This window comes from Watersipora subatra, chromosome 10 (assembly GCF_963576615.1).
Source record: "Watersipora subatra chromosome 10, tzWatSuba1.1, whole genome shotgun sequence".
Taxonomy (NCBI): domain Eukaryota; kingdom Metazoa; phylum Bryozoa; class Gymnolaemata; order Cheilostomatida; family Watersiporidae; genus Watersipora; species Watersipora subatra.
Genome location: NC_088717.1, coordinates 5405423 through 5420128, shown reverse-complemented (window position 1 = coordinate 5420128; position 14706 = coordinate 5405423). Strand labels below are relative to the sequence as shown.

General features: G+C 38.7%; 1 protein-coding gene across 2 annotated transcripts in view; it reads right to left on the bottom strand.

Moving 5' to 3' along the window:
• The window catches only part of LOC137406286 (uncharacterized), an 87554-nt gene that overhangs the window by 33024 nt on the left and 39824 nt on the right, over nucleotides 1-14706 (bottom strand). The window contains exon 2 of one of the 2 annotated variants that reach the window (XM_068092832.1): nucleotides 14237-14313. The exons of the other annotated variant lie outside the window; for it this stretch is intronic. The gene's annotated coding sequence lies outside the window, so the exon portion shown is untranslated. The remainder of the gene's footprint in view (nucleotides 1-14236; nucleotides 14314-14706) is intronic. 2 annotated transcript variants of the gene reach the window in all.

The following is a 14706-nucleotide window of genomic DNA, read 5'->3' as shown; positions in this document are numbered from 1 at the left end:
TTGGAATTGCACTGTATAGAACACTGATCAGAACATCAAAGCTACAGCGGTTTGTTGGTTTGAAGGAACCTTTTGGCAACATAAACTGTAGTGTGAGTATACTGAATTTGCAGAAACTTTAATATTTGTTAACATTACATTGTAACTATAGCGGTTTGTTGGAATCACATTGACATTTTGTATACTTGTATTAATACGGTTTTGGTGGCTTGTTGGAGCCCATGTTTACGTTGCATACTATCATATAATAGTGCCATATTTTGTTTCTCGATTTGTTGGAGCCAGTATTAGCAACTAGTTTATTTATACAATAAAATATGGCAGACTCAAAAGATGACAGATTTGTGCAGAATTTAGACTTCAAAGAAAGTAGCAAATTATTGGCTAGCTGGAAGACACTCACGTAACAGTTCGCAATAAAATAGCTGAACAATGCGGTAAAACGACTGAGAATGAAAGGGTGTCAAATTTACTTGTGCTGATGGGATCTGACAGTGTAAAAAAGGATGACCTAAAAGGATGAGGCTAAACAATGTTTTCAAACGTCTGTCAAATTGGGGACTCATTCTCAATAAAGAGAAGTGTAAGTTCGGTGTGAGCGAGATGGAATTTCTAGGCCATAAACTCTCCAGTAATGGGGTGGCCCTGGGTAAAAGTAAAGTTAGAGATATCTATAGTGTCACACCTCCAAGGGACATCTCAGAAGTTAGACATTTTATGGGCTTTGTTAATTACTGTGGGAAATTCATTCCCAACCTAGCCAAAATCAGTGAACCTCTCAGAAGGCTTACTTGTAGAAACGTTCCGTTTGATTACGGGGTTGACCAGATCCAAGGGTTCAATCTTCTCGAAAAGGCTTTAGCAGATCATGGGGTTCTTTGATGTTAAAGCAAAAACAAAGATTATAGCTGACGCAGGGCCTGTGGGTTTAGGGGTAGTTTTGGTACAGGTTCAAGACGGGGACGTTAGAATTATTAGCTTTGTTAGTTGATCGCTCACTGATGTTGAACGTCAATATAGCCACAACGAAAAAGAGGGTCTACGGTTAGAGTGGGCCTGCGAAAGGTTTCAATGTTATTTGCTGAGGTTAAATTTCGATTTGGTTACTGACTACCAACTTCTCCTCAGTATTTATAGTAAGAAATCAAAACCCAGCTCTCGTAATGAAAGGTGGGTACTAAGGTTACAACCTTTTGACTTCAATGTCATTTATGTTAGGGTAAGAAACAATATTGCTGACCCTTATCTAGGTTAATGACTGTAGATCCTAGTAAAACTCTCACTAGGACACAATTAGAAGACTTGGCAGTCCGTAGGTTGGTGATTGATTTCACCCCCCATGCTTCAACTGCTAAGCCGATTGATCGAGTCACCAATTATTCCAGTGAATTAACAAAGGTGATAGAATGCCTTGAACTCGGAAATTGGCATGGTTTTAAAGGTTCTCCCCTTTATAAAACCTTAAAAGACGAATTGTGCATTGTGGGACGGGTAATTTTGAGAAGGGATAGAAACGTAATTCCGAAAACTCTGAGAAATCAAGTCATATGTCTTGCTCATGAAGGTCACCTGGGTATAGTACGAACTAAGCAAAATCTCAGAACTAAAGTTTGGTGACCTGGTATGAAGGCTGAAGCTGAAAAGCATTGCAAATCGTGTAATGGTTGCAAGATCACAGGGCGAGGTTTAAATCCTGAACTGCTGCGTTCCACTCCGTTACCAATAGTGACGAGGCAAAAAATTTCAGCCAATTTCCTTGAACCACTCCCTTCAGGAGAATACATACTAGTTGTTATAGACTATTACAGAGGTTCTATGAAGTTGCATATATGAAGTCAATAACCGCAGACAAAACTATCTAAGCATTAGATAACATATCTTTTTACTCATGGCTTTCAAGAATCACTAAAAACCGATAATGGCCCACAATTCATTCTTCAGGAGTTTGCCCAATACTGTGACCGTTATGGTATAGCCGATAAACGTGAAGGTGGAAAGGCAAGGTGGAGATGGAAAGGCAGAAAGCCTCACTTCTAAAACGCATCAAGATAGCATATAGCAAAGGTGGAGATTACAAATCTGAGAACAAGCGACATATAAGGGCGTACCGTAATGTTCCACATCCAAGTACGGGAAAAACCCCAGCTGAACTTCTATTTGGTAGAAAAATCCGAACTAAATTACCCCAGTGGACCTCAAATGTAATGGATCAGAACGTAGCAGATCGTGATAGCCAATACAAAGCTTAATCAAAAGGGCATTTCAACGAAGTCGCAGGCCGAATTTTCCAAAATATACCCTGGTGACCAAGTATTAGTGAGACAAGAAGTTCCATTAAAAGCTGACACACCTTTTCACAAGGAACCAGTCACTGTAACGGGTAAAACAGGAAACCACGTAACCATCAAATGCAGCGATGGCTGTAAGGTTGAGCATAACATCAATTTATTTTAAACCGTGTATACTATCACCTGTGGTTTCGGTTGTAGACGATGGAGAAAAAAAGAGAGAGCATATCAAGTGATAACCAGCTAGAACGGACCAATGATGATATAATATCAACCAATAGTGAAAGTCCAGTAAACACTGAGACGTCAGACGGTCTGAACGAGAGCATAAAACTCTACAGAAATTTAAAGACTATGATATGAAGAGATAAATGACCGCAATAAGATCCCGTACAGAAACCGGACAGAAACAACATCACGCATAGACCATTATATAATAGTTGTTCAGTGACAGTGGGTTAGAAGAGACCGATGATATATCATTTAGTCAGTGGGTTGATCCAATCGACCCACTGATCGATCCAATATCGTTAAACAAACTATGAGCATAAGTGAGTTTATAGATACAACATGCATAAAAGCCAATGAACTCAGTGCTCATCATTATATCAAGAATGAACAGGCAGCAAACCTTCAGAACTTAAAAGAAACCCTTTCTACAAAAAAAGTTATCATCCAGATGGACTTTGCAGAAAACTATTCATTCTTAGTTCAGAATGCCAATCATTTCATTGGAACAATCAACAAGCAACACAGCACCCAATAGTGGTATATTATAAGTTCTCTAAAAGTAAACTCTTACATATATCTTATTGTTATATCAGGGATCATATGCAGCATGACCATCTTGCTGTATATACAATGATGAGAGACTTAATACCTACAATGTAGATTGAGATTGATGATACCAGAGATTGATATACGACACTACTTTACAGACAGCTGCACTGGGCAGTATAAATCATATAAGAGCTTCTGCAACCTGATGCATCACACACTACACTTTGGGATTCCTGTCAAATGGCATTACTTTGCAACCTCTCATGGCAAGTCTGCATGTGACGGCATAGGGGCTGTTGTAAAGTATCAGGCCCGTAAAACACTTCTGCAACGCACTTCTACTGACTTCATAACAAAGCCTAAATAACTCTATAATTACGCAATGGAGAATATAAAGTCTGTACTGATTTTATGGTATGAAAATGTGGACATCACTAAATACCGTACACTTCAAGAGGAAAGAATCAGAGACTGTGCCATCCCTGTGGCTGGTTCGCAAAGTCATTATTGTTTTAAGGCAAGTACTGCTAGCCTTATTGGCTATCGGACATCAGGTGGCGATGTCTCTATCACAGTTCAGTACCCATGTTCATGTTGTAATGTTGCAGCTAGAGCAAACACTGTGCCACCGCAAGTTTATTTAGATATGACTACCGTTAAACAGAGTGATATACTTGCCTACAAATATGACAACGATTAGTATGTTGGATAAGTTCTTGAAATAAACATCAACAAGCAGGACTTCAAAGTCAACTCTCTTTACCCAAAAAGTCCTTCAGCTGTATTCAAATATCCTATCATGAACTGTATGTTACTATTCAACATGTGCTCAGTCATTCTACAGACAACCAACCGCCACCATGACTACAAACTTTATCAATAATCCCATGAAAGACTGACAAACCAAGTACATTATCAATTTATATATGATTCAGGAAGGATAAACAGATTACAAAAAGAAGAAATAAAATAAGCAACACATGAGACTGTTAGTTTACGAACTCTTTTATAGAAATACATAGCCATATTGGACTTTTTAATATGACTACTATATCGCGCAACTGAATTTTACTATTTAAAATAGTCATTTGTTAATCATGAAATAGACTAGTTCAAAGCAGGAAAGAAAGAATAATAATGCCAGAATTGAAATCAGCATATATGAATTATGTAGGACCTATGTTTTGTTAACCATATTTTTGTGCAAACATCGCTAAATCCAGCTAGTAAGATGACGCAATTTACTCGATGGCGTTGGTGGCCATTTTGAAAATTGGCCATTGCAGCTAATTAATCAGCATTTTTTTCTGCAAATTGTCATGAGATGGCTTAGTTGCACTTAATGCCCTGTTGAGATTTCATGATGTAGCTTGGTAGCACTCAGTGCCCTGTGGTTTTTTCTTGCTGCCTGCTATTTCTGTGTCTTGCATATACGAGTTGATCATGCTTGCTTGATATAACGAGGGCGGTTTATCTTTAGCCATCATAGCGTTTGGTCTAATAAAGAGATTCCACATGCCAAAGACACAAGCCTACGCCTTTATAACATGATGTCAGGATTTCGTACCCCACGTCAATTGTACTTATTGTACATACTGAACAAGAATGAACTTTAACATCATTTGAAGCTGACTGAGACGCAATGAAGGCAATGGCCGATGGTGGTTTAAAGCAACCAAGGAATTTTTTTTTGTCAGAGGGTAATACAGATCCAAGTGAAACCTCGCGAACATTGGACAGCCTGGTTGCAGCAATATGACTTTTACATGCTGGCAACAGAAAAGAGCAAGAAGGCTCAGGATATTCAAGTAGCTACACTGCTGACTATATTAGGTGCTCAGGGACAAGAGGTTTTCAGAACTTTTAGTCTGTCTGATGATGATCAGAAAGATATCACGAAGGTCAAGAAAGCTTTTACTGACTACTTTTGACCAAGAGTGAAAGAAGAATTTGAGAGATGCCATTTTTACTGCCGTACCCAGAACAAGACAAATCTTTTGATCGTTTCTTCAATGCTATCCAGGTACTGATTGGCACATGCAACTTTTATGCCGAAGAAAAAGACAAGGCCTGCGAGACCGCATTGTAATAGGCATCAAGGCCGATACAGTAAGAGAGGAGTTGTTAAATGAGGATGGTCCGCTTACCCTGGCTCGAGCGATCCAAATATGCAGACGTGTGAAAGCTACCAAATCATATATGGCAAAGATGTCAGATCAGCCCATCAAGGTCAATGGAGTATCTTCCAAAACAGCTGATCACAAATCAAAAGCAACCCTCCAAGATAAGTTCTCTGATGATAAAATTTCGAACTGTAAATACTGTGGAGGTGATCATGCAAAACAACAATACCATGCGTATGGAAAACATGTAAGGCTTGTGAAGTTAAAATCATTTCGGCAAAGTCTGCAAGACTAAAAGTAGGCTGAAACAATTAAGTTCTAATGTAACTCACGAGCTCACTGATGAGACTGCTGATGCTGTAATCATTGCTGATGATGACACTGATAAAGCGGTATGCTACACTGGAAAATGCGAGTTCAAAAGAAGAGCGGTTTATCAAAGCAAGCAAAGCATAATGATAAGCTGCTCACTATCAAAGTAGATACCAGTGCTTCCTGTAACATGATGCCTCCCTCAGTCTATGAGAATCTTACTGATAAACCGACTCTAAGGAAACATGCCTTAAAGCTGATGTCGTATAGTGGACATAATCTGAATGTGTTAGGCAATGCATCTCATTTACTTGAGAAAAGTAATAGGTTTTCTGTAGATGATTTTGCTGTCACTAATGCTGGCAGTAAAGTTTTGCTTGGGCTTCCTAGTTGTGTGTCTATGGGTTTGGTTAACCCAGTAGGATCTGTTACTGTGGCTTCACAATATTCAGATGTTTTCAAAGGTCTGGGCAAGCTAAGCACTAAGCATGTTCTCAGGCTAAAGGATAATGCTAACCCAGGGATACAAAGCACTAGACGTGTGCCATTTAGACTTAGAGATAAACTACCAGCTACTCTAAAAGAAATGGAAACCTCAGGTACCATAGCTAAGGTGATAGCCCCGAATGATCGGGTCCAACTTATTGTCAACGTGCTGAAACCAGATGGGTCTTTGAGGGTTTGTCTAGATACAACAGAATTGAATAGGTGTATAAAAAGGGAGCATTATGCCCTACCAACGCCACAGAAATATTTGCAGATATTTCCAATGCGACAGTGTTTTCCATGTTAGATGCTAGGTCAGGGTTCCTTCAACTTGAGTTAGATGACAAGAGTAGTTACCTGACGACATTTGCTACACCATTTGGCCGATACAGGTTTTTGAGACTCACATATGGGATAAGTAGTGCTGCTGAGGTATTTCATAGAACCATTGCAGAGCTATTTAGCGGTATGGCGCATGTCAAGATCTATATTGATGACATTCTAGTTTATACAACAAATAAGGAAACCCATGACAAAATTAGGGAGGTTTTGGAGCGATGCAAAAAGGCGGGTCTAACGTTGAACTTCAACAAATGCAAGTTTGAGCAAAAAGAGATCAAGTATTTATGGCATATTATTAGTAACGGGCAAATCAAACCGGACCCAGCTAAAATTAAGGAAATAAATGAAATGCCTGAACCGCAGTGTGCTGACGATGTAAGACGATTGCTAGACATGGCTACATATCTTGCTAAATTTTGTCCGAACCTATCAGAGGTAGCCACATCAATACGAGATTTGACAAGGAAAGGCAACCCTTGGGTCTGGAGAGAGTTGCAGCAGGAAGCGCTAGCCACACTAAAACGCACACTTGTTTCAAAATGAAGCTTTATGACCACGTTTTTCATGTGACAATAAGTGTGGATAGTAGTAAGAATGGCATGGGTGCAGTTATTATGCAAAAGGGCCAACCCATAGAGTATTCTAGTAGCACTCTGACAGATACTCAGAAAGCATACGCGCAAATTGAGAAATAATTTTTGGCTGTACAATACGGGCTCACTAGATTTCACCAGTACATCTATGGTTAATCAGTGACTGTAGAGACAGACCACTTGCCACTGTTAACAAGAGTAAAAAAGAATTTGGGAGAGCTTACCCCTAGACTACTGCGCATGAGGTTAAGGATGCAGTTATATGACTTTAACTTGGTTCATAAACCTGGAGCACAGCTATATATATATTGCTGATACACTGTCAAGAGCTTACCTAATCGATTTATGTGAGTCACATGATGAATTTGTCGCAAATGATCATGACCAGGTGCATGCGGTAGTAACTGGTATCCTGGCAAAGCCATCATTCGGAGAAAAATTCAAACAGGCCGCATGTGATGACCACAGCATGAATGTGCTAAAATCCTAAATAGTAGGGGATGGCCAAAGAGCAAACGAGCATGCATAGAGCTACTCCGTGCCGACTAGAATGCAAAGAACGAGCTCTCAACGCATGAGGAGCTGATTTTGAAAAATAGTCAAATTGTAGTTCCATTATCGATGAGAAAAGAAATTTTAGGAGATATACATAATGGCCATCTAGGAATTTCAAAATACCAGAAACAAGTAAAAAACGCAGTTTATTGGCCTGGGTATCAAGGACAGATTTCAGATATGGTGGAAGGTTGAACCGTCTGCCAAGAGAACATGAGAGCAAATGATCAGAAAATACTTGAGCCCTATGAGGTACCACAATACCCAATGCAAACACTGAGTATGGACATGTTCCACCTAGATGGGAGGTATTACCTGCTGACCATCGATCGATATTCAAAATGGCCCAGCTGTTTTGAGTTAAAGCAATGTACTGCCAAGGAAGTCATTGGCATACTAGAAAAGCAATTTTTGGACTTTGGTCGACCAGAACCATGCGTGAGTGACAATGCATCGTATTTCAGCAGTTTTGAATTTAGGTCATACTTAGAGTCAATAGATGTAAAACAGATCACAGTGAGCCCATACACCAGTCGATCAAATAGGCTAGCTGAGCTTACAATACAAACCATATAATCATGCCTAGTGAAAGCAAAAACGAGCGAGCAGACACTGTGCGATGAGCTCAAAGCGCTTAGAACAACACCTCTACGCAATGGTTTACTGGCACCCTGCACACTCTTACAAAGCAGACAGTTTAGAGATCATTTAAACTTCAGTGCAGAGCAGTTGAAAATGCAGAACATTGACCTCGCAAAGATAGAAGAGGCATTCAGAAAACAGCAAGGGTTATGCACAAACAAACCCACTCAGCCAAATGAATTCAACAATATAACAGGCTCTTTGGTGACAGGCTATATAGGTGACAGGGTAAAAACAGGCTCCCTTTAGACAACAGGTGCCAGGGGAGATAGTAAAACATGCTGAAACACCTCAGAGTTTTTATGTGTATATGAATGGAAAGACATATAGGCGCAATCAATCAGACTTGAGAGAGCGAAAGCCAGCACAGACCATGCCAGAGAGACGACTCTATGCCAGCACCACCCGTAGTCATGTGGCCCCAGCAAATGCTGTTGGTGTTGGCACGAATTCGGTTAGACCTGCTATCAATCCAGGCGCACCTGCTATTTTGGCGCCTATCAGAAAATCAGAGAGAGCAACCAAACCTGTCCAAAAACTGAACTATTCAAAACTAGGTGGTATTTAAGGGTAACAGTTGGCTATGATACCAGGGGCACCAGTAACATGTCATGTTGTGTTAGAAGTATTTAGATAGTGGAATAGTGTGTAGACAGTAACAGGTTATATCCACTTTTAGTTCGCTACACCATTAAATACAAAGTATACATGTAGTTTTTGCATTTACAAATAAGCTTTTGTTGTGCAGACCCAGTTTTGTTCTGACAGTTTTTGCTTGTAGCAATGCCAGTTTTATTTCCTTGATTTGACTTTGTATTTCTTTGGAAAACAGATGGGATGTCATGAGATGGCTTAGTTGCCCTTAATGCCCTGTTGAGATTTCATGATGTAGCTTGGTTGCATTCAATGCCCTGTTGTTTTTACTTGCTGCCTGCTCTTTCTGTGTCTTGCATATACGAGTTGATCACGCTTGCTTGATATAACGAGGGCAGTTTATCTTTAGCCATCATAGCGTTTAGTCTAATAAAGATATTCCACATGCCAAAGACACAAACCTACGACTTTATAACACAAATTTAAGTTTTATCAATTTGAAAGACATCAAAAGTTATAGAATAGCATTTACTTTCTAGCTTTTGTACCTTTATCATTCAAATATGAGTGTTTAAAAATAGCTCGATTTTATATTTTTAGCTCTGAATATGATCTGGTGACCTACTTTGACGACCTCTGACCTCCAGCAAAAGCATCTAGGAGGTGAGTAAAATTTAGAGACTTGTAGAAGACATGTAGGAGTGTTAAACCTGAAAAAAATGAATGGCATCATTAAGATGGTTTTTGAGATATTGAATGCCCAAATACCCAAAAAAAAATAACTGAGTTGTCTCCCCCTGTCGAGCAAGGTTAAAAGGCCGTATTCGGGGACCGTTTCCGTGTAGGAACCTGAAAACTTGGATTTGTACCAAACTTGACATGCTCTTCAAGACGGTACTAGGTTTGAAACAATCTGTGACTAGCCAGTTAACACTTTGGTGAAACCTGATGGAATGGCCCTACACATGTATTAACAATCGACTATTGACAATCAACTAATTAAGAAATAGCAACACAATATTATAGTTTACCGATAACATTATATTACATACTCACAGCGAATTAGGAAAGATGGGAAGTAATAGTGATATGTGATAGTGATACTATTACATTTTACACTGCGCATTAACATGTTATGTAACCAGGTTGCGGACTTGGATTAATACTTCATTATTTTACCTCGAGGACATCGCAGAGTACAGAACTGCATTTCTTATGTAATAATAAACTAAACAAGCAGCAATCTAATCTATGTGTTATCTTATTAGTAAATGATAATTAATAATTGGAGGACACAACAGTAATAGCCTGAAGGTCAAGGACACGCTTTCAAATTATGCAAAAAGTGATTTTCATTAATAGTCATGTATTTATACACTTTGTGTGACCTCTTGTTGCGGTTACTTCATTCATGTTTTACTAGTTTCTGCTTATCTATTTTTGTTTATTGTAGGACTCGTGAGTGTATCAAATGGGCTTTACTATTAAAGAGCTGAACATATACATTGATGACATATTCCTTATAAAAACATCACCTATCCATCATTCATAAACAGCATCCACAAAAGAAGATCAACAATGCAGTTTGCCCAAAGACTTATCGCAATAGCTTGCGAGCGGACCCTTCTGTACAATAGAGTTGTCTACTCTTGTTTCAATATTACATTGGAGTCGCTTGCTTACATATATGTCAACAAAACGTTTGTGCTCGCTCACGCATAGCACCTGGACGTGCAACTTCCTGCATTTTTACTGTGTTCTAGCAATAGCAAACCAAGACTCAATTGCCTTACAAAACACATATCACATGGTGGCAGTGTAGCGCTAGGGCATGGGTGATGAGGAAGATGGAAGTGAGACCGAAGCTATAACACCTGCTGTTGTACGTTACCCAGCCTCAGCCTGATCGATTTGATTTTTCTGACCCGGGTGGGTGGACTAGGTGGCGCAGCAGATGACGCAGATTTAGGGAAGCTAGTGGACTAGATACCAGGCCGCAACAGCAGATAAATACGTTGATCTATACTCCGGAAAAGCAAGCAGAAGATGTTGTTCTCAGTAGAGACATAGAAGAGACTGACTATCAAACTGTCATAGATGCCTTTGATAACTACTTTGGTGTTAGTAGGAACTTGGTAGCTGAAAGGGCCAAATTCAACAAACTCACGCAAGGTAGAGAGCCTATGGATGTATTTATTCATAACCTGTATTAGCAGGCTGAATATTGCCAGTACCAGACTTTGAGAGAAGAGTTAATTCATGATAGGTTGGTAGTTGGAGTGCCAGATGACAAATTAAGCGAGAAGTTGCAAGCAAAGGAGATCTAACTCTAGATCATGCATGGGCAACCTATGGCCCACAAAGGCTTTTCATCCGGCCCGCGGAGACGTTCGATAAATATAATTTTTATTCTTAAATTTAGAAAGTAAAGAAGAATGATCTCAAAAATAAAACTTCCCTTAAAGACAATAAAACTTCCTCTATGAGAATCTCATCAACCTCTGCATTCACGAGAAACAATCATAAATAAATAAAAATCATCCTTTAGCATCCATATCCTGACGTCAGAATGACGTTTTGTTAAGTAATTTTCAACAGTCAAGGACGATTTAGCACGAAATCTACCAGCTTTCCACAAAGAAACAAATCTATATTTCTGATACATTTCTTTTCTTTTAAATTTCTTGAATGCATCCAACCCAAAATATCGTCATCAAAAAAGAGGAAAGTGGATAACGAATCTTGAGTGTTCAAGGAAAAGTGGATCAATGACTATTTTTTCACACAAATCAAAGAAAAACCAATGTGTTTATTGTGTTCAGAGTCAGTTTCTGTCATGAAAGAATATAATGTGAAAAGACACTACATTTCCACACACTCATCTGTGTACGATAGTTTTCAAGGTGAACGTAGAAAACAAAAAGTCGAAAAACTGATGAAAGAATTGAAAGAGCAGCAGAAAATTTTCATCAAGAAACGTGATGATGCCGACAATGTTAGTCGTGCTAGTTACATTGTTGGTGAGAAGATTGCAAAACATTCGAAAAATTATTCCGATGGCGAATTTGTGAAAGAGTGTATACAAGCAGTAGTTGATATTTTGTGTCCAAGTAGAAAAAAAGAAATTGATAATATTAGTTTGTCTCGTAGAACTGTAACAAGACGGATTGACGAACTTGCTACCAATATAGAAACAGGCTTGAAAGAACTTGCCTCGAAATTTAAGTATTTTCCTTTGGCTATTGATGAAAGTACTGACGTGGCAAATACAGCCCAACTTGCAGTTTTTGTACGTGGAGTTGATGCCGATTTCAATATCACAGAAGATATGCTTGGTCTTCAAGCAATGAAAGACACTACTACTGGAGAGGATATTTTCCAAAAACTGAAAATATTAATGGCTAAATTTAATCTTCATTTTGATAAACTTCATGGCATATCAACAGATGGTGCACCAGCAATGGTTGGAAGTAAAGTTGGCTTAACTTCTAAAATTAAGACGGAGTTAACTCCTATGAACATAGACACAAAGGATTTTTACGTGTTTCACTGCATAATTCATCAAGAGAATTTGTGCGCTAAGTCCCTCAAATTTGAGCACGTCATGTCTAAAGTAGTTCTGAGTATCAATTTTATAAAATCTCGAGCATTAAATCACTGCCGGTTTAGAGAATCCCTTGAAGATATCGAGGCAGAACATGGAGATCTGTTTTACTACTGTGAGGTGCGATGGTTAAGCAAAGGAAAAATGTTAAAACGATTTTATGATCTAAGGAGTGAAATTTTCACATTTATGGAAATGAAAGGCAAGTCTATCCCTGAATTAAGTGATAATGGCTGGGTACGGGATCTCGCATTTCTTGGTGACTTTACTTCATATCTGAGCGAGTTGAATTTAAAACTGCAAGGAAAGGACCAATTTGTTCATCAGTTGTACAGTCATATCAGGACATTTCAAAACAAAATTCAACTGTGGGAAAAACAACTGAGAAGTGATAATACTCTCCATCTTCCTACATTGGCAAATCCTTGCAAAGCAGACTGTACTTCCCATGCTGATGAGCTTGTATTAATTCACAAAGAATTCATTAGTAGATTTCGAGATTTCAAATCACAAGAAGCTAATCTACGTATTTTCTCTTCACCATTTGATGTCAATGTTGAAGAGGCTCCCAAAGATTTGCAGATGGAATTAATTGAACTCCAAGGAATTGAAGACTTAAGACAAGGAATGAGAGATTATTCGTTACTGAAATTTTATAAAAATTTATGTAAAGAAGCTTTCCCCAGGATCACAGACTTTGCAAGAAAGAAAATGTCACTATTTGGGAGTACTTACATATGTGAACAGCTATTTACGAAAATGAAACACGCAAAATCAAAAACAAGGCTGACAGATAATCACCTTGAAAACAACCTTAGAGTAGCCGCCTCCAGCATTTCACTAAACATTGAGGCACTGGTGAAGAAACACCAAGCCCAAATTTCCCATTAGAATAAGGTTTTGTTACAATTTTTCTCATTCGTAGTTACAAGATTAATAAACTATGTGCTTCAATATTTTTTCTCATTTGTAATTATAAGATTAATAAACTGTGTTTTCATAAATTGTTTTTAGTAAATATTTTTAGCTTTTACAATTTTTGTTTCCTTACCCTTTCTATGTAAAGTATTAGACAAATGAATAAAAAAATCATTAGTTTAATATGTGTTTATCTGCATAGTATATATGAAATTATAAGTATATATGTATACATATACTGCAATTCTATAATTAGGACCCCTGGCCGTGGCCAGTCTTGGAAAACATAATCTGACCCACATGTGAACAAAGGTTGCCCATGCATGCTCTAGATGAAGCAGTGACTATGACCAGGTGGTTTGAGTCGGCCAAACACGCACTTACAGCAGTTAGAGGACAACCAGCTGCAGACGTTCATGCTAATAAAGTCGCCCAACAAAAGAAACCACGTGCATACAGCAGACAACGATTTTCCAACTCAAATGCAAACAACAGTACTTCTCCAGGTAAAGGTATAACATCTAGTAAATCTGCTAAGAGCAATACATCGAGTAAAAAACACTGTAGGCATTGTGACGTAAATAACTACATTCTAAGGAGGACTGTCTAGCTGCTAATTCCTGTTGTAACCAATGCAAGAAACTAGGACAGTGGAAGAGAGCTTGCTTGTCAAAGCCAGTCACAGAAATAGAATTGTTTACCGGTGAAATAAACAATCACCGTAACAACAGTAGCACTAGACCATGGACTGTAAATATAAAGGTTGATACGAACAGCACTGTGAGTAACATTCGTTTCAAACTAGACTAAGGTGCAACCGCTACAATATGTGAGCCAGCTAGCATACCACGAAATGTAACATTACAGCCTGCTGTCAACAAGCTGAGAGGTGCAGGTAACATTGGCATCCCTTGTATAGGTCAAGTAGATGCTGTCATACCCTATGACACACTGACTGTACGAGAGACTATCCATGTGGTGAAAGGTCAAACCACTAACCTGCTAAGTAAATCTGCATGCCAACGCTTCAACTTGCTTACGCTTCAACTTGCTTACACGTAACGTTGATGATGTGTCTAGTAATATAAACATTGAGATAGATAGCAGTGATAAGCTGTTTCATGGTCTAGGGTCAATCAAAGCCAAATGTCATATTGAGTTGGCTGATGATGCTAGGACATATTCTATTTATGTGCCTAGGCCTGTACCAATTCCTTAGTTGGAGAAAACTAAATTAGAACATGGTCGCATGTTATCACTGGATGTTATAGCTGAAGCTCAGCAACCGACTGATTGGTGTGCACCAATCGTCATTGTTCCTAAGAAAGATACTGCTAGAATTTGTACTGATTTTGCACAGCTGAACAAATATGTGAAACATGAAGTTTTTCCTATGGCTACGGTAGAAAATAGTCTTTATAAGCTGAGTGGTGGTCGGATCTTCTTGAAGCTAGACACAAACAGCGGCT